Source organism: Salmo salar, chromosome ssa11 (assembly GCF_905237065.1).
Source record: "Salmo salar chromosome ssa11, Ssal_v3.1, whole genome shotgun sequence".
In the NCBI taxonomy this organism is placed as follows: domain Eukaryota; kingdom Metazoa; phylum Chordata; class Actinopteri; order Salmoniformes; family Salmonidae; genus Salmo; species Salmo salar.
This window is the reverse complement of record NC_059452.1, coordinates 98,200,408-98,213,948: the sequence shown is the minus strand read 5'-3', so window position 1 is coordinate 98,213,948 and position 13,541 is coordinate 98,200,408. Positions and strand designations below refer to the sequence as shown.

Here is a 13,541-nt window from a genome sequence, read left to right as displayed (position 1 = left end):
GATTGTTCAACATTATTTTCTCACAGACATTTGTTGCAGAGATCTTCTGTGTGTCTCGAGATGCCGGTCAATCAGAAGCCCTCTAGGGGTGCTTGACATAATCTGCTGCCATGGAAACACAACCTGTACAGATGTGGTGAAGTCTGTGGTTGTTCGTTTCAAGATGACTTTCTGTGGTTGTGAGTTTCTTAGTCAAGCCTGTTTCTACCCCAGCTGTTTTGTTGTTGCCCTGGCAAAACTATGCAATATGGCTATATTGCACAAGATCCCCTGAAATTCTTTGAAGGCTATGAAGCTTAATTCAATTCTGTGCATTTATATTGAAAAACACTGGTCTATGGTAACAAGATCATATAAGACACTAGTGATGGAATTTCAGTGAGTTGTTAAGTTGGGAATGTCTCTCTTAAAGTAGTAGTAGCAGCTGCATCAGACTATGGTCCCACCACAATATGACATAAACTCATCTATGACCTGTTGAAGACAGAGCTGTTAGCGGGAGGTTGATGTAGTTGTCGTTGAGTCTGGCTGATTCCTCTTGAAGATGCAACAGCAGAGTTTGGTCCCTCCTATCAGGAGCATGGAGCCAGACCACCTATTAAATTCAGTCAAGTAACCCAAAACACCAAAATGATCCAGCAGGTATGGGATATTCTGTATCATGTATTGGTCAACCAAGAAGAGAGTGGTGAGCTGGAGAATACCAGCCAGGATAAAGAATGTTCCACTGATAAACTTGACTTTGACCCTGGTCCTGTTACTCTTGATGAAGATACAGCACTTGGTCCCAAAGATGGACCCCATCAGTCCTAGAGTTCCCAGGATGGAGGAGATGGAGGTGATCGTCATCAGAGCCCATATGACCCCACTGGTGGGTCCATAAGAAACTATTATACAGACAACACAGGGCACTAGGGAGACTATCCATCCAAAGGCTCCCAGAAACATGACTCAATCTCACTAGGTAGGCAGGAGCTGCACAGTATGACCCCCATAACCAGGAGCATGGCCGCTGCCTCCCAGCAGATGTAGAGCGAGACCCCCAACTCCCCCAAATGGTGCTGGCCGTCCAGGAGACAGGAACGAGCACCAGGATTACAGCCAGGATGAAGATCATTCTGGAGATGGTCATTACTTTGGTCTTGGACTTTTTGTTATTGATGTACTTGTGCACTTGGCCTTGACTATGGAGACTCCCAGAACCCAGAAGATGATGGTGATGATGGCCATGGCTCTGACGGCCTGCAGGTTCTGGGGTAAGGCCAGCATGGAGTCGTTGACCTTACACTGCATCAGGTCCCAGGTCAGGTCCCAGGTTACATGAGAGGTGACAATGTTGTAAGGTCTACACCTGTTGTATTCGGCACATGTGACAAATGAAATTTGATTTGATTTGAAGGTGGCCACTCTGCACACTGGCTCAATTAAATTCTATCACTAGTGCCTTATATGATCTTATGTTTCCATAGCCCAGTGTTTTTCAATATTAATGCACAGAACTGAATTAAGCTTGATAGTTTTCAAAAAGTCTTAGGGGATCTTGTGCAATATTGCCATATTGCTAACTTCTGCCAGGGAAACAACCAATTCATTCAGATGTGGGGCAGTATGAGGTTGACACACACTTAACAGAGATACTAGTGACATTCAGTTAGATTGAAACTACATGCTGAGAAACCCTTGAGTGTGAAATAAGTAATTATAAGGTCGGATTCATGGACTGAAATAAACTATACAATAGACTAAATAGACTAATGATAACAGTTTCATAAACATGGTTGAAATAATTCTACACTACAGTATGATATATGTTTAGGTCAGAGGATCCCAGTCACTGACTGTAGGCTTGTGGTTAACGTGGTGAACATAAACAGGAAATGCACAGCAGCAACCAGGAAACACTTTGCAGCCAGATACGTTTTTATTTGAACATCTTTAACAGGGTTAAACAATCAACCTCTGATTAAATTCTTTCTCTACTTAAATTCATCCCATTATAAAGAAACATACAGAGGTATCAATACGGGTATAGGAAATCAGTGAGGAAAGAGTGAGAATATGTCCCTTCACTGCAGTCTCCTCAATTTCTCCCAGTCTAAATTAACTGAATATTTGAACACAATATGTCATAAACTCCCCTTTGACGTGTTAAAAACAAGATGGAACAATAACTATGTTGCTTTCACACCTATCTGGTCCCTTACAATATTCTAACATTGAACACAGTGCAGGCTCCTCAGATTAGGAAGTGGAGGACCATCCTCCTCAGTGAAATGTCATAAAAATTAAAATAGTGAAACATTAAAAAAGTTATCCTTTTTAGATAAAACTGTTTTAAATACACTGCTCAAAAAATAAAGGGAACACTAAAATAACACATCCTAGATCTGAATGAATGAAATAATCTTATTAAATACTTTTTTCTTTACATAGTTGAATGTGCTGACAACAAAATCACACACAAATAATCAATGGAAATCCAATTTATCAACCCATGGAGGTCTGGATTTGGAGTCACACTCAAAATTAAAGTGGAAAACCACACTACAGGCTGATCCAACTTTGATGTAATGTCCTTTAAAACAAGTCAAAATGAGTCTCAGTAGTGTGTGTGGCCTCCACGTGCCTGTATGACCTCCCTACAACGCCTGGGCATGCTCCTGATGAGGTGGCGGATGGTGTCCTGAGGGATCTCCTCCCAGACCTGGACTAAAGCATCCGCCAACTCCTGGACAGTCTGTGGTACAACGTGGCATTGGTGGATGGAGCGAGACATGATGTCCCAGATGTGCTCAATTGGATTCAGGTCTGGGGAACGGGCGGGCCAGTCCATAGCATGTCACAGCTGTCTTCTGTGGAAATGGACCAAGGTGCAGCAGGTACGTGAATGCTCATCTTGATTTTTAATTAATCTCAACAATGAACATACAAAACACAAAAAAACGAACAATCGACAAAAACAGTCTGGTAAGGCACAAGGCTATACACAGAATAATCACCCACAAATCACACATACAAACACACCCTAATATATGGGACTCTCAATCAAAGGCAGATAGACAACACCTGCCTTCAACTGAGAGTCCCAACCCCAATCAACCAAACATAGAAACACACAACCTAGACTAACCATAGAATTAACTAAACATAAACCAAAACCCGGAATTACTAAATCAAACACCCTTTACACAAACACACCACCCCGAACCACATAAAACAAATACCCCCTGCCACGCCCTGACCAAACTACAAAACAATTAACCTTATATACTGGCCAGGACGTGACAGTACCCCCCCCTTAAAGGTGCTACCCCAGAAGCACCTTAACAAAAAATAACCCCAAGCAACACCAACAAAAAGTCCCCTTTTCTAAAGGGAGGGAAGGGAGGGTGGCTGCCGTCAACGACGGCACTGTGCTAGACCCCCCCTCCCCAACCCACCTATTTCTGGAGGTGGCTCTGGTTCCGGCCGTTCCAGGCTGTCGGGCCACTCTGGCATCGCCGAGGGGCAGTCGGGCCAGTCTGGCATCGCCGGGGGGCAGTCTGGGCAGTCTGGCAATTCGGGAGAGTCTGGGCAGTCTGGCAATTCGGGACAGTCTGGGCAGTCTGGCAATTCGGGACAGTCTGGGCAGTCTGGCAATTCGGGACAGTCTGGGCAGTCTGGCAATTCGGGACAGTCTGGCAATTCGGGACAGTCTGGCAATTCGGGACAGTCTGGGCAGTCTGGCAATTCGGGACAGTCTGGACAGTCTGGGCAGTCTGGCAATTCGGGACAGTCTGGACAGTCTGGGCAGTCTGGCAATTCGGGACAGTCTGGACAGTCTGGGCAGTCTGGCAATTCGGGACAGTCTGGACAGTCTGGGCAGTCTGGCAATTCGGGACAGTCTGGCCACTCCGGCAGTTCAGGGCAGTCTGGCCACTCCGGCAGTTCAGGGCAGTCTGGCCACTCCGGCAGTTCAGGGCAGTCTGGCCACTCCGGCAGTTCAGCGCAGTCTGGCCACTCCGGCAGTTCAGCGCAGTCTGGCCACTCCGGCAGTTCAGCGCAGTCTGGCCACTCCGGCAGTTCAGCGCAGTCTGGCCACTCCGGCAGTTCAGCGCAGTCTGACCACTCCGGCAGTTCAGCGCAGTCTGACAGCTCTGACGATGACTGTTGACTGGCGGGCAGCTCTGACGATGACTGTTGACTGGCGGGCAGCTCTGACGATGACTGTTGACTGGCGGGCAGCTCTGACGATGACTGTTGACTGGCGGGCAGCTCTGACGATGACTGTTGACTGGCGGGCAGCTCTGACGATGACTGTTGACTGGCGGGCAGCTCTGACGATGACTGTTGACTGGCGGGCAGCTCTGACGATGACTGTTGACTGGCGGGCAGCTCTGACGATGACTGTTGACTGGCGGGCAGCTCTGACGATGACTGTTGACTGGCGGGCAGCTCTGACGATGACTGTTGACTGGCGGGCAGCTCTGACGATGACTGTTGACTGGCGGGCAGATCTGATGAAGACTGTTGACTGGCGAGGCTGGGTTGACGCACTTGTAGCCTGGTGCGTGGTGCTGGTACTGGGCTTACCAGATTATGTACACGCACCTCCAGGCTAGTGCGGGGAGCGGGAACAGGACGAGTCGGACTGGGTTGACGCACTTCCGGGTCCGCACGAGAGACAGGAGCTGGAAACCCAGGGCTATGGAGGCGCACAGCCGGTCTAGATCTTACCTCCTGCACAACCCGCCTTGGCTGGATGGAACTAGTAGCCCTGTACGAGCGGGGTGCTCGTACAGGGCAGACTGGGCTGTGCAGGGGCCTGATGGTAGCCGTGCGTAGAGCGGGAGTTGGGTAGCCTGGTCCTCGGAGGCGTACCGGCGACCAGATGCGCTGCGCAGGCATCCTCCTACCAGGCTGGATGCCCGCTCTAGCACGGCACCTGCGAGGGGCTGGAATAACGCGCACCGGACTGTGCGTGCGTATGGGTGAGATAGTGCGCTCCTCAGCGAAACATAGCGCTCTCCACCCCATACGCTCCTCCATATAACCACGAGTAGCTGGCTTCCGGCTCTTCTTACGCCTAGCCAAACTACCCGTGTGCCCCCCCAAAAAAATTTCTTGGGGGTGCCTCTCGTGCTTCTCCTTCAGCGCGTACTTGGCCTCGTACCACCGCCTCTCTGCCTTGGCTGCCTCAATTTCCCACTGCGGGCGTCGATAATGCCCAGCCTGATGCCAGGGTCCGGCCCCGTCCAGAACTTCCTCCCAAGTCCACTTCTCCCGCCAGTCCAACTCGAACTCCGTCTGCTCCTTCCTCTGCTGCTTGGTCCTTTGGTGGTGGGTGATTCTGTCACAATTGTCTTCGTCTTCTGACGATAATGCGAAATCGTCATCAGAAAATGTGGACCAAAACGCAGCAGGTACGTGAATGCTCATCTTGATTTTTAATTAATCTCAACAATGAACATACAAAACACAAAAAAACGAACAATCGACAAAAACAGTCTGGTAAGGCACAAGGCTATACACAGAATAATCACCCACAAATCACACATACAAACACACCCTAATATATGGGACTCTCAATCAAAGGCAGATAGACAACACCTGCCTTCAACTGAGAGTCCCAACCCCAATCAACCAAACATAGAAACACACAACCTAGACTAACCATAGAATTAACTAAACATAAACCAAAACCCGGAATTACTAAATCAAACACCCTTTACACAAACACACCACCCCGAACCACATAAAACAAATACCCCCTGCCACGCCCTGACCAAACTACAAAACAATTAACCTTATATACTGGCCAGGACGTGACATAGCATCAATGCCTTCCTCTTGCAGAAACTGCTGACACACTCCAGCCACATGAGGTCTAGCATTGTCTTGCATTAGGAGGAACCCAGGGCCAACCGCACCAGCATATGGTCTCACAAGGGGTCTGAGGATCTCATCTCGGTACCTAATGGCAGTCAGGCTACCTCTGGCGAGCACATGGAGGGCTGTGCGGCCCCCCAAAGAAATGCCACCCCACACCATGACTGACCCACCGCCAAACCGGTTATGCTGGAGGATGTTGCAGGCAGCAGAACGTTCTCCACGGTGTCTTCAGACTGTCACGTCTGTCACATGTGCTCAGTATGAACCTACTTTCATCTGTGAAGAGTACAGGGCGCCAGTGGCGAATTTGCCAATCTTGGTGTTCTCTGGCAAATGCCAAACGCCTGCACGGTGTTGGGCTTTAAGCACAACCCCCACCTGTGGACGTCGGGCCCTCATACCACCCTCATGGAGTCTGTTTCTGACCGTTTGAACAGACACATGCACATATGTGGCCTGCTGGAGGTCATTTTGCAGGGCTCTGGCAGTGCTCCTCCTGCTCCTCCTTGCAGAAAGGCGGAGGTAGCGGTCCTGCTGCTGGGTTGTTGCCCTCCTACCGCCTCCTCCACGTCTCCTGATGTACTGGCCTGTCTCCTGGTAGCGCCTCCATGCTCTGGACACTACGCTGACAGACACAGCAAACCTTCTTGCCACAGCTCGCCATCCTGGATGAGCCATCCTGGATGAGCTGCACTACCTGAGCCACTTGTGTGGGTTGTAGACTCCATCTCATGCTACCACTAGAGTGAAAGCACCACCAGCATTCAAAAGTGACCAAAACATCAGCCAGGAAGCATAGGAACTGAGAAGTGGTCTGTGGTTACCACCTGCAGAACCACTCCTTTATTGGGGGTGTCTTGCTAATTGCCTATAATTTCCACCTGTTGTCTATTCCATTTGCACAACAGCATGTGAAATTTATTGTCAATCAGTGTTGCTTCCTAAGTGGACAGTTTGATTTCACAGAAGTGTGATTGACTTGGAGTTACATTGTGTTGTTTAAGTGTTCCCTTTATTTTTTTGAGCAGTATATATTCACATGTCACCAAATCATTTATTAAAATACACTGTTTTGCAATGAAGGTCGACAGTAACTTCAACTGTACTGTTTGGGGTAGCACCATGGTGTAGCCGGAGGACAGCTAGCTTCCATCCTCCTCTGGCTACATTGACTTCAATACGAAACCTCGTAGGCCTCACCCCCTTCCATAGACATAAATGGTAGTTATGACCTCTTCCGGAGGACATCATCCATCCAATCAAAACTTTTGCTGTATGAATAGACATGTTGTCCATCCAATCATAGAATTAGGATCAGAGAATGAACCTTGTGAGTTGTATTGGGATTGTGCCACAGAGCATTATGGGGCTTTTATGTGTTGAGAAGCTTGGTGACATTGTTGAATAGAGATTAAGAGTGAAAAGTGATAGTTGAGCATTTTTTGGATATTATTCAATTCAAAAGATTTTTTTCAATTTACAGGAGACAGAGGAAGTATATTATAAATTGTTTTCTTGGTTTTAGAACTTTATTTTTGTGTCCAGTTTGTGCAATTTATTTAAATTTCCCTTGTTAACTTCAGTAGCTAGCTAGCTTCCAGCATGAGTGTGCAGTTTTCTCCGCCATAATGGTAGAATGGCCACCGCTGCCGAAATGTTGATGACTTTTTGTTGAAGAACCCCTTTCATTCTCTGGGGTACACGGTGCGAATTAAAAGTGAGGGTCGACCTCTGCCTGAGATCAGTTTCATGAAGAAGGATGAAAAGGTGAGGGCGTTCAATAACAACTGGTATCAAAAGTATAGCTGGTTAACAAGGAGCCTTTCATCAAGCTGCCTGTATTGCTGGCCTTGCCTGCTATTTGGAAAGTCTGAGCCTTGGTCGAAAGGTGGGTACAGTGACCAAAAGAACATCGATCGTTCAGCAGACAGCAAGTAAATGCACACATCAGATTCAGGATTCTGAGAAAAAGCTGCATCGATCAAGACGAAGGTCTGTATATTCAGACTGCGCGACACAACAAGAAAGCAAGAAGAAACAGGGATGTTCTCAAAGAGTGAAAGAATTTTCTTTTAGAGGACACTACGAGAGGGAAGGTTCCGCCGACAAGGGAAACTACAATGAGCTTGCAGAGGTAACTGCACGTAACAATATTTTACTTGCTGAACTTATCGAACTTTCGACTGTCTTTTCTGGGATGTAGAAATCAATTCTGAATGATTTGATATCTTCCATCACCTCATCCATTAAAGGATTAAAGAGAGAGGTTGACGCAGCGCATTTTTTCGCGTGCGCTGCTGTAGGCTTTCCACTATCCTCTGGTATTTATTTTTGCAAAGATTAAAACACATAATCACTCCGGACAGAGACAATCAAAAACACCTAAACATTAGAAATCTGCTGTATGGGATGAAAACTAGACCATTTTTCATTCTGATCAACTGTAGGCTACTAATATTAGCAGATGCATCCAGCCTACAGTGTATGTGCTGTCCATTTAGTCAAAGTAAACTAATGTTATGTATTCATAGTCCATTTGTATGTCAGGAGAAAATGTGAATGTGATCAAATTTGGTTTATTCAAAATTGGACTGGCTAGGGTGCCAATATGTTTTCAATCCAAAAAGTATTAACTGGAATTAATCAATCAACATAATAGTGATGACAGATGTGAGTTCATTTTTTATAAGGCCTACAGTTGCATAGAACTGCATGATGCAAACATTCATAAAGCTTAGCCCTGTGAGTTCTATTGTCTATCAGTTGTTGTCTCTGTGTCTGGGCAGAGGAAATCCCCTTCCTAATCTAGTCTAAATATAATTAATATGGATAAGTATAAGGTTGCTGCAGTTTGACAGGGTTTTCATCCCACCTAGGGCCAGGAGTTTTTTTTCATCCGTGTTTTAAAACTATGTGACCTGATTTAGGAAAAACTGGTCCCATCATTGCCCTTATAAAAAGCTTTTTACAACTGATTAATCACTGGCATAGCTTATAGTGTCCAGAGTTTTCCTGGTTAGGTTAACAGATAAGGAAAAACTCTGGGCCCCAGAGGGTAAAAATTGCCCCAGCGCTCTGGGACCTATGGTGCCACCAGTCTGCTTGCAGTTGTCAGTACGGCCGGTGCCTGCTTTGAGCACGCGGTCCTCAGTGTGTCTCCCCAGTCTGGTGAGACCGGGTCCAGCTCCCCGTAGGAAGCCTCCAGTGATGATCAATGGTCCGAAGCCCCCAGTAATAATCCATGGCACGAAGCTTCCAGTGATGATCCATGGCCTGGAGCCTGTAGGGATGATCCATGGCACGAAGCCTCCAGTGATGATCCATGGCACAAAGCCTCCAGTGATGATCCATGGCGCGGAACCAGTAGTGAATATCCATGGCACGGAGCCTGCAGCGAAGATCCCCAGTCCGGAACCTACAGAGATGCTCTCCAGTCCAGAGCCTCCAGCGACGCTCCGCAGTCGGGAGCCTCCAGCGACGCTCCTCAGCCCGGAGCCTCCAGCGACGCTCCTCAGCCCGGAGCCTCCAGCGACGCTCCTCAGCCCGGAGCCTCCAGCGACGGTCTGCAGCCCGGAGTCTTCAGCGGCGGTCTGCAGCCCGGAGCCTTCAGCGGCGGCCTGCAGCCCAGAGCCTTCAGCGGTGGCCTGCAGCCCAGATCCTCTAGCGGCGGCCTGCAACCCAGATCCTCCTGCGGCGGCCAGTAGGTCAGAACCTCCAGTGGTGGTCTGTAGGTCAGAACCTCCAGCGGTGGTCTACAGCACAGAGCTTCCGGTAATGATCTACAGTCAAATTCCTCCGATAATGATCCACAGGCCTTTGTTACAAAAGTGGAGGGATCTGCGGGCGGAACGGGGGTTACGTCCTGAGCCGGAGCCACCTCCGTTGCTGGAGGATCGGAGGGAGAGGAAGGGTCAGGGTGTAGCACATGAGCCGCCATAGACGTTTGTCACCCTCCCTTCCCTCCCTTTGTGTTTGGGGTTGTTTTTGTTGGTTTTTGTTTGGGGGCAGTCGGGGTCTGCACCTTTGGGGGGGTACTGTCACGTCCTGACCCTTGGAAGAGGTCATTTTCCATAGTAGAGTGGTCAGGGCGTGACAGGTGGTTGTTTTGGGTTTTCTGTTTATATGTGGGCTTTTTCTAAATTTCTATTTCTATGTTTTGTTTTCTATGTTTTGGCCGGGTATGGTTTCAAATCAGAGGCAGGTGTCTATCGTTGGCTCTGATTGGAAGCCATACTTAGGCAGCCTGTTTTTCCTTTGGGTTTTGTGGGTAGTTGTTTTCCGTTTTGTCAGTGTACCTTACGGAACTGTTGGCTGTCGTTTTTGTTATTTTGGTTTAAGTGTTTTCATTAATAAAGGAAATATGAGCACTTTACATGCTGCACCTTGGTCCCCTTTTGATGACCCTTGTGACAGTCGGACAATAACATTGATGAATACGCTGATTCGGTGAGCGAGTTTATTAGCAAGTGCATCAATGATGTTGTACCCACAGCGTCTACTAAAACATCCCCCAACCAGAAACCATGGATTGATGGCAGCATTCGCGCAAAACTGAAAGCGCGAACCACTGCTTTTAATCAGGGCAAGGTGACCGGGAACATGACCGAATACAAACAGTGTAGCTATTACCTCCGCAAGACAATCAAACAAGCTAAGCATCAGTATAGAGACAAAGTAGAGTCGCAATTCAACGGCTCAGACACGAGAGGTATGTGGCAGGGTCTACAGTCAATCACGGACTACAAATGGAAAACCAGCCCCGTCGCGGACCACGATGTCTTGCTCCCAGACAATCTAAACAACTTCTTTGCTCGCTTTGAGGAAAACACAGTGCCACTGACACATTGATGCACTTGCTACCAAAACCTGTGGGCTCTCCTTCACTGCAGCCAACGTGAGTAAAACATTTAAATGTGTTAACCCTCGCAAGGCTGCCAGCCCAGACGGCATCCCCAGCCGCGTCCTCAGAGCATGCGCAGACCAGCTGGCTGGTGTGTTTACGGACATATTCAATCAATCCTTATCCCAGTCTGCTTATCCCAGTCTGCTGTGGAAGTGAGTGCCCCATAGCACTCAAGTGCTTTGAGAGACTAGTCAAGGACCATATCACCTCCACCCTACCTGACACACTAGACCCACTCCAATTTGCTTACCGCCCCAATAGGTCCACAGACAACACAATCACAATCACACTGCACACTGCCCTAACCCATCTGGACAAGAGGAATACCTATGTAAGAATGCTGTTCATCGACTACAGCTCAGCATTTAACACCATAGTACCCTCCAAACTCGTCATTAACCTCGAGACCCTGGGTCTCGACCCCGCCCTGTGCAACTTGGTCCTGGACTTCCTGACGGGCCGCCCCCAGGTGGTGAGGGCAGGTAACAACATCTCCACCCCGTTGATCCTCAACACTGGGGCCCCTCAAGGGTGCGTTCTCAGCCCTTTCCTGTACTCTCAGTTTACCCATGGCTGTGTGGCCATGCACGCCTCCAACTCAATCATCAAGTTTGCAGACGACACTACAGTGGTAGGCTTGATTACCAACAACGACGAGACAACCTACAGGGAGGAGGTGAGGGCCAACGGAGTGTGGTGTCAGGAAAATAACCTCACACTCAATGTCAACAAAACAAAGGAGATGATCGTGGACTTCAGGAAACAGTTGAGGGAGCAGCCTCCTATCCACATTGATGGGACAGTATTGGAGAAGGTGGATAGTTTTAAGTTCCTCTGCGTACACATCACGGACAAATTGAAATAGTCCACCCACACAGACAGCGTGGTGAAGAAGGCGCAGCAGCACCTCTTCAACCTCAGGAGGCTGAACAAATTCGGCTTGTCACCAAAAACACTCACAAACTTTTACAGATGCACAATCGAGAGCATCCTGTCGGGCTGTATCACCGCCTGGTACGGAAATTGCTCCACCCACAACCGCAAGGCTCTCCAGAGGGTAGTGAGGTCTGCACAATGCATCACCGGGGGCAAACTACCTGCTCTCCAGGACACCTACACCACCCGATGTCACAGGAAGGCCAAAAAGATCATCGAGGACAACAACCACCCGAGCTGCTGCCTGTTCACCCCGTTATCATCCAGAAGGTAAGGTCAGTACAGGTGCATCAAAGCTCGGACCGAGAGACTGAAAAACAGCTTCTATCTCAAGGCCATTAGACTGTTAAATAGTCATTACTAACATTGAGTGGCTGCTGCCAACATACTGACTCATCTCTAGCCACTTTAATAATGAAAAAATGTATGTAATACATGTATCACTTGCCACTTTCAACAATGCCACTTTATATAATGTTTACATACCCTACTTTACTCATCTCATATATATATATATACTGTACTCTATACCATCTACTGCATCTTGCCTATGCCGTTCGGCCATCGCTCATTCATATATTTTTATGTACATATTCTTATTAATTCCTTAACACTTGTGTGTATAAGGTAGTTGTTGTGAAATTGTTAGGTTAGATTACTTGTTAGATATTACTGCATGGTCGGATCTAGAAGCACAAGCATTTCGCTACACTCACATTAACATCTGTTAACCACGTGTATGTGACAAATAACATTTGATTTGATTTGACCTCAGTCATAAGTGGGGAAAATTCTAAACTGACCCATGATCAGCAACTAGGGTCAACATCACCCTACACCCCAAAGCCTGTTCTGAGGGGCAATGAAAAAAGGACTGGGCCTCAAAGTACACATCAATAGATTGAAACTACATGCTGAAAAACCCTTGAGTGTGAAATAAATAATTGTAAGGTTGGATTCATGGACTGAAATTAAATATGTAATACACTAAATAGACTAATGCTACCTGTTTCATGGACTTGGCTTGAAATACTTCTACACTCTGATACAGTTGAAGTCAGAAGTTTACGTACACTTAGGTTGGAGTCATTAAAACCTGTTAGGGCTAGGGGGCAGTATTGACACGGCTGGATAAAAAAACATACCCGATTTAATCTGGTTACCACTCCTACCCAGTAACTAGAATATGCATATACTTATTACATATGGATAGAAAACACCCTCAATTTTCTAAAACTGTTTGAATGGTGTCTGTGAGTATAACAGAACTCATTTGGCAGGCAAAACCCTGAGACATTTTCTGACAGGAAGTGGATACCTGATGTGTTGTATTACCTTTAAACCTATCCCATTGAAAAACACAGGGGCTGAGGAATATTTTGGCACTTCCTATTGCTTCCACTAGATGTCACCAGCCTTTACAAAGTGTTTTGAGTCTTCTGGAGGGAGATCTGACCGAACAAGAGCCATGGAACGATGATGGCCCATTAGACACCTGGCGCGCGAGTTCATGTTGGGTACCCTCGTTCCAATACGTTATAAAAGAGTATGCATTCGTCCACCTTGAATATTATTCATGTTCTGGTTAAAAAGGCCCTAATGATTTATGCTATACAACGTTAGACATGTTTGAACGAACGTAAATATATTTTTTCCCCTCGTTCATGACGAGAAGTCCGGCTGGCTTAGATCATGTGCTAACAAGACGGAGATTTTTGGACATAAATGATGAGCTTTTTTGAACAAAACTACATTCGTTATGGACCTGTGATACCTGGAAGTGACATCTGATGAAGAGAATCAAAGGTAATGGATTATTTACATAGTATTT

The 13,541-nt window shown here is 47.2% G+C and overlaps 1 pseudogene; it reads right to left on the bottom strand.

Annotated features, from left to right (window-relative positions):
* Positions 1–492: 492 nt before the first annotated feature.
* Positions 493–1,293, bottom strand: LOC123725110 (claudin-4-like; annotated as a pseudogene).
* Between the last annotated feature and the right edge of the window lie 12,248 nt (positions 1,294–13,541).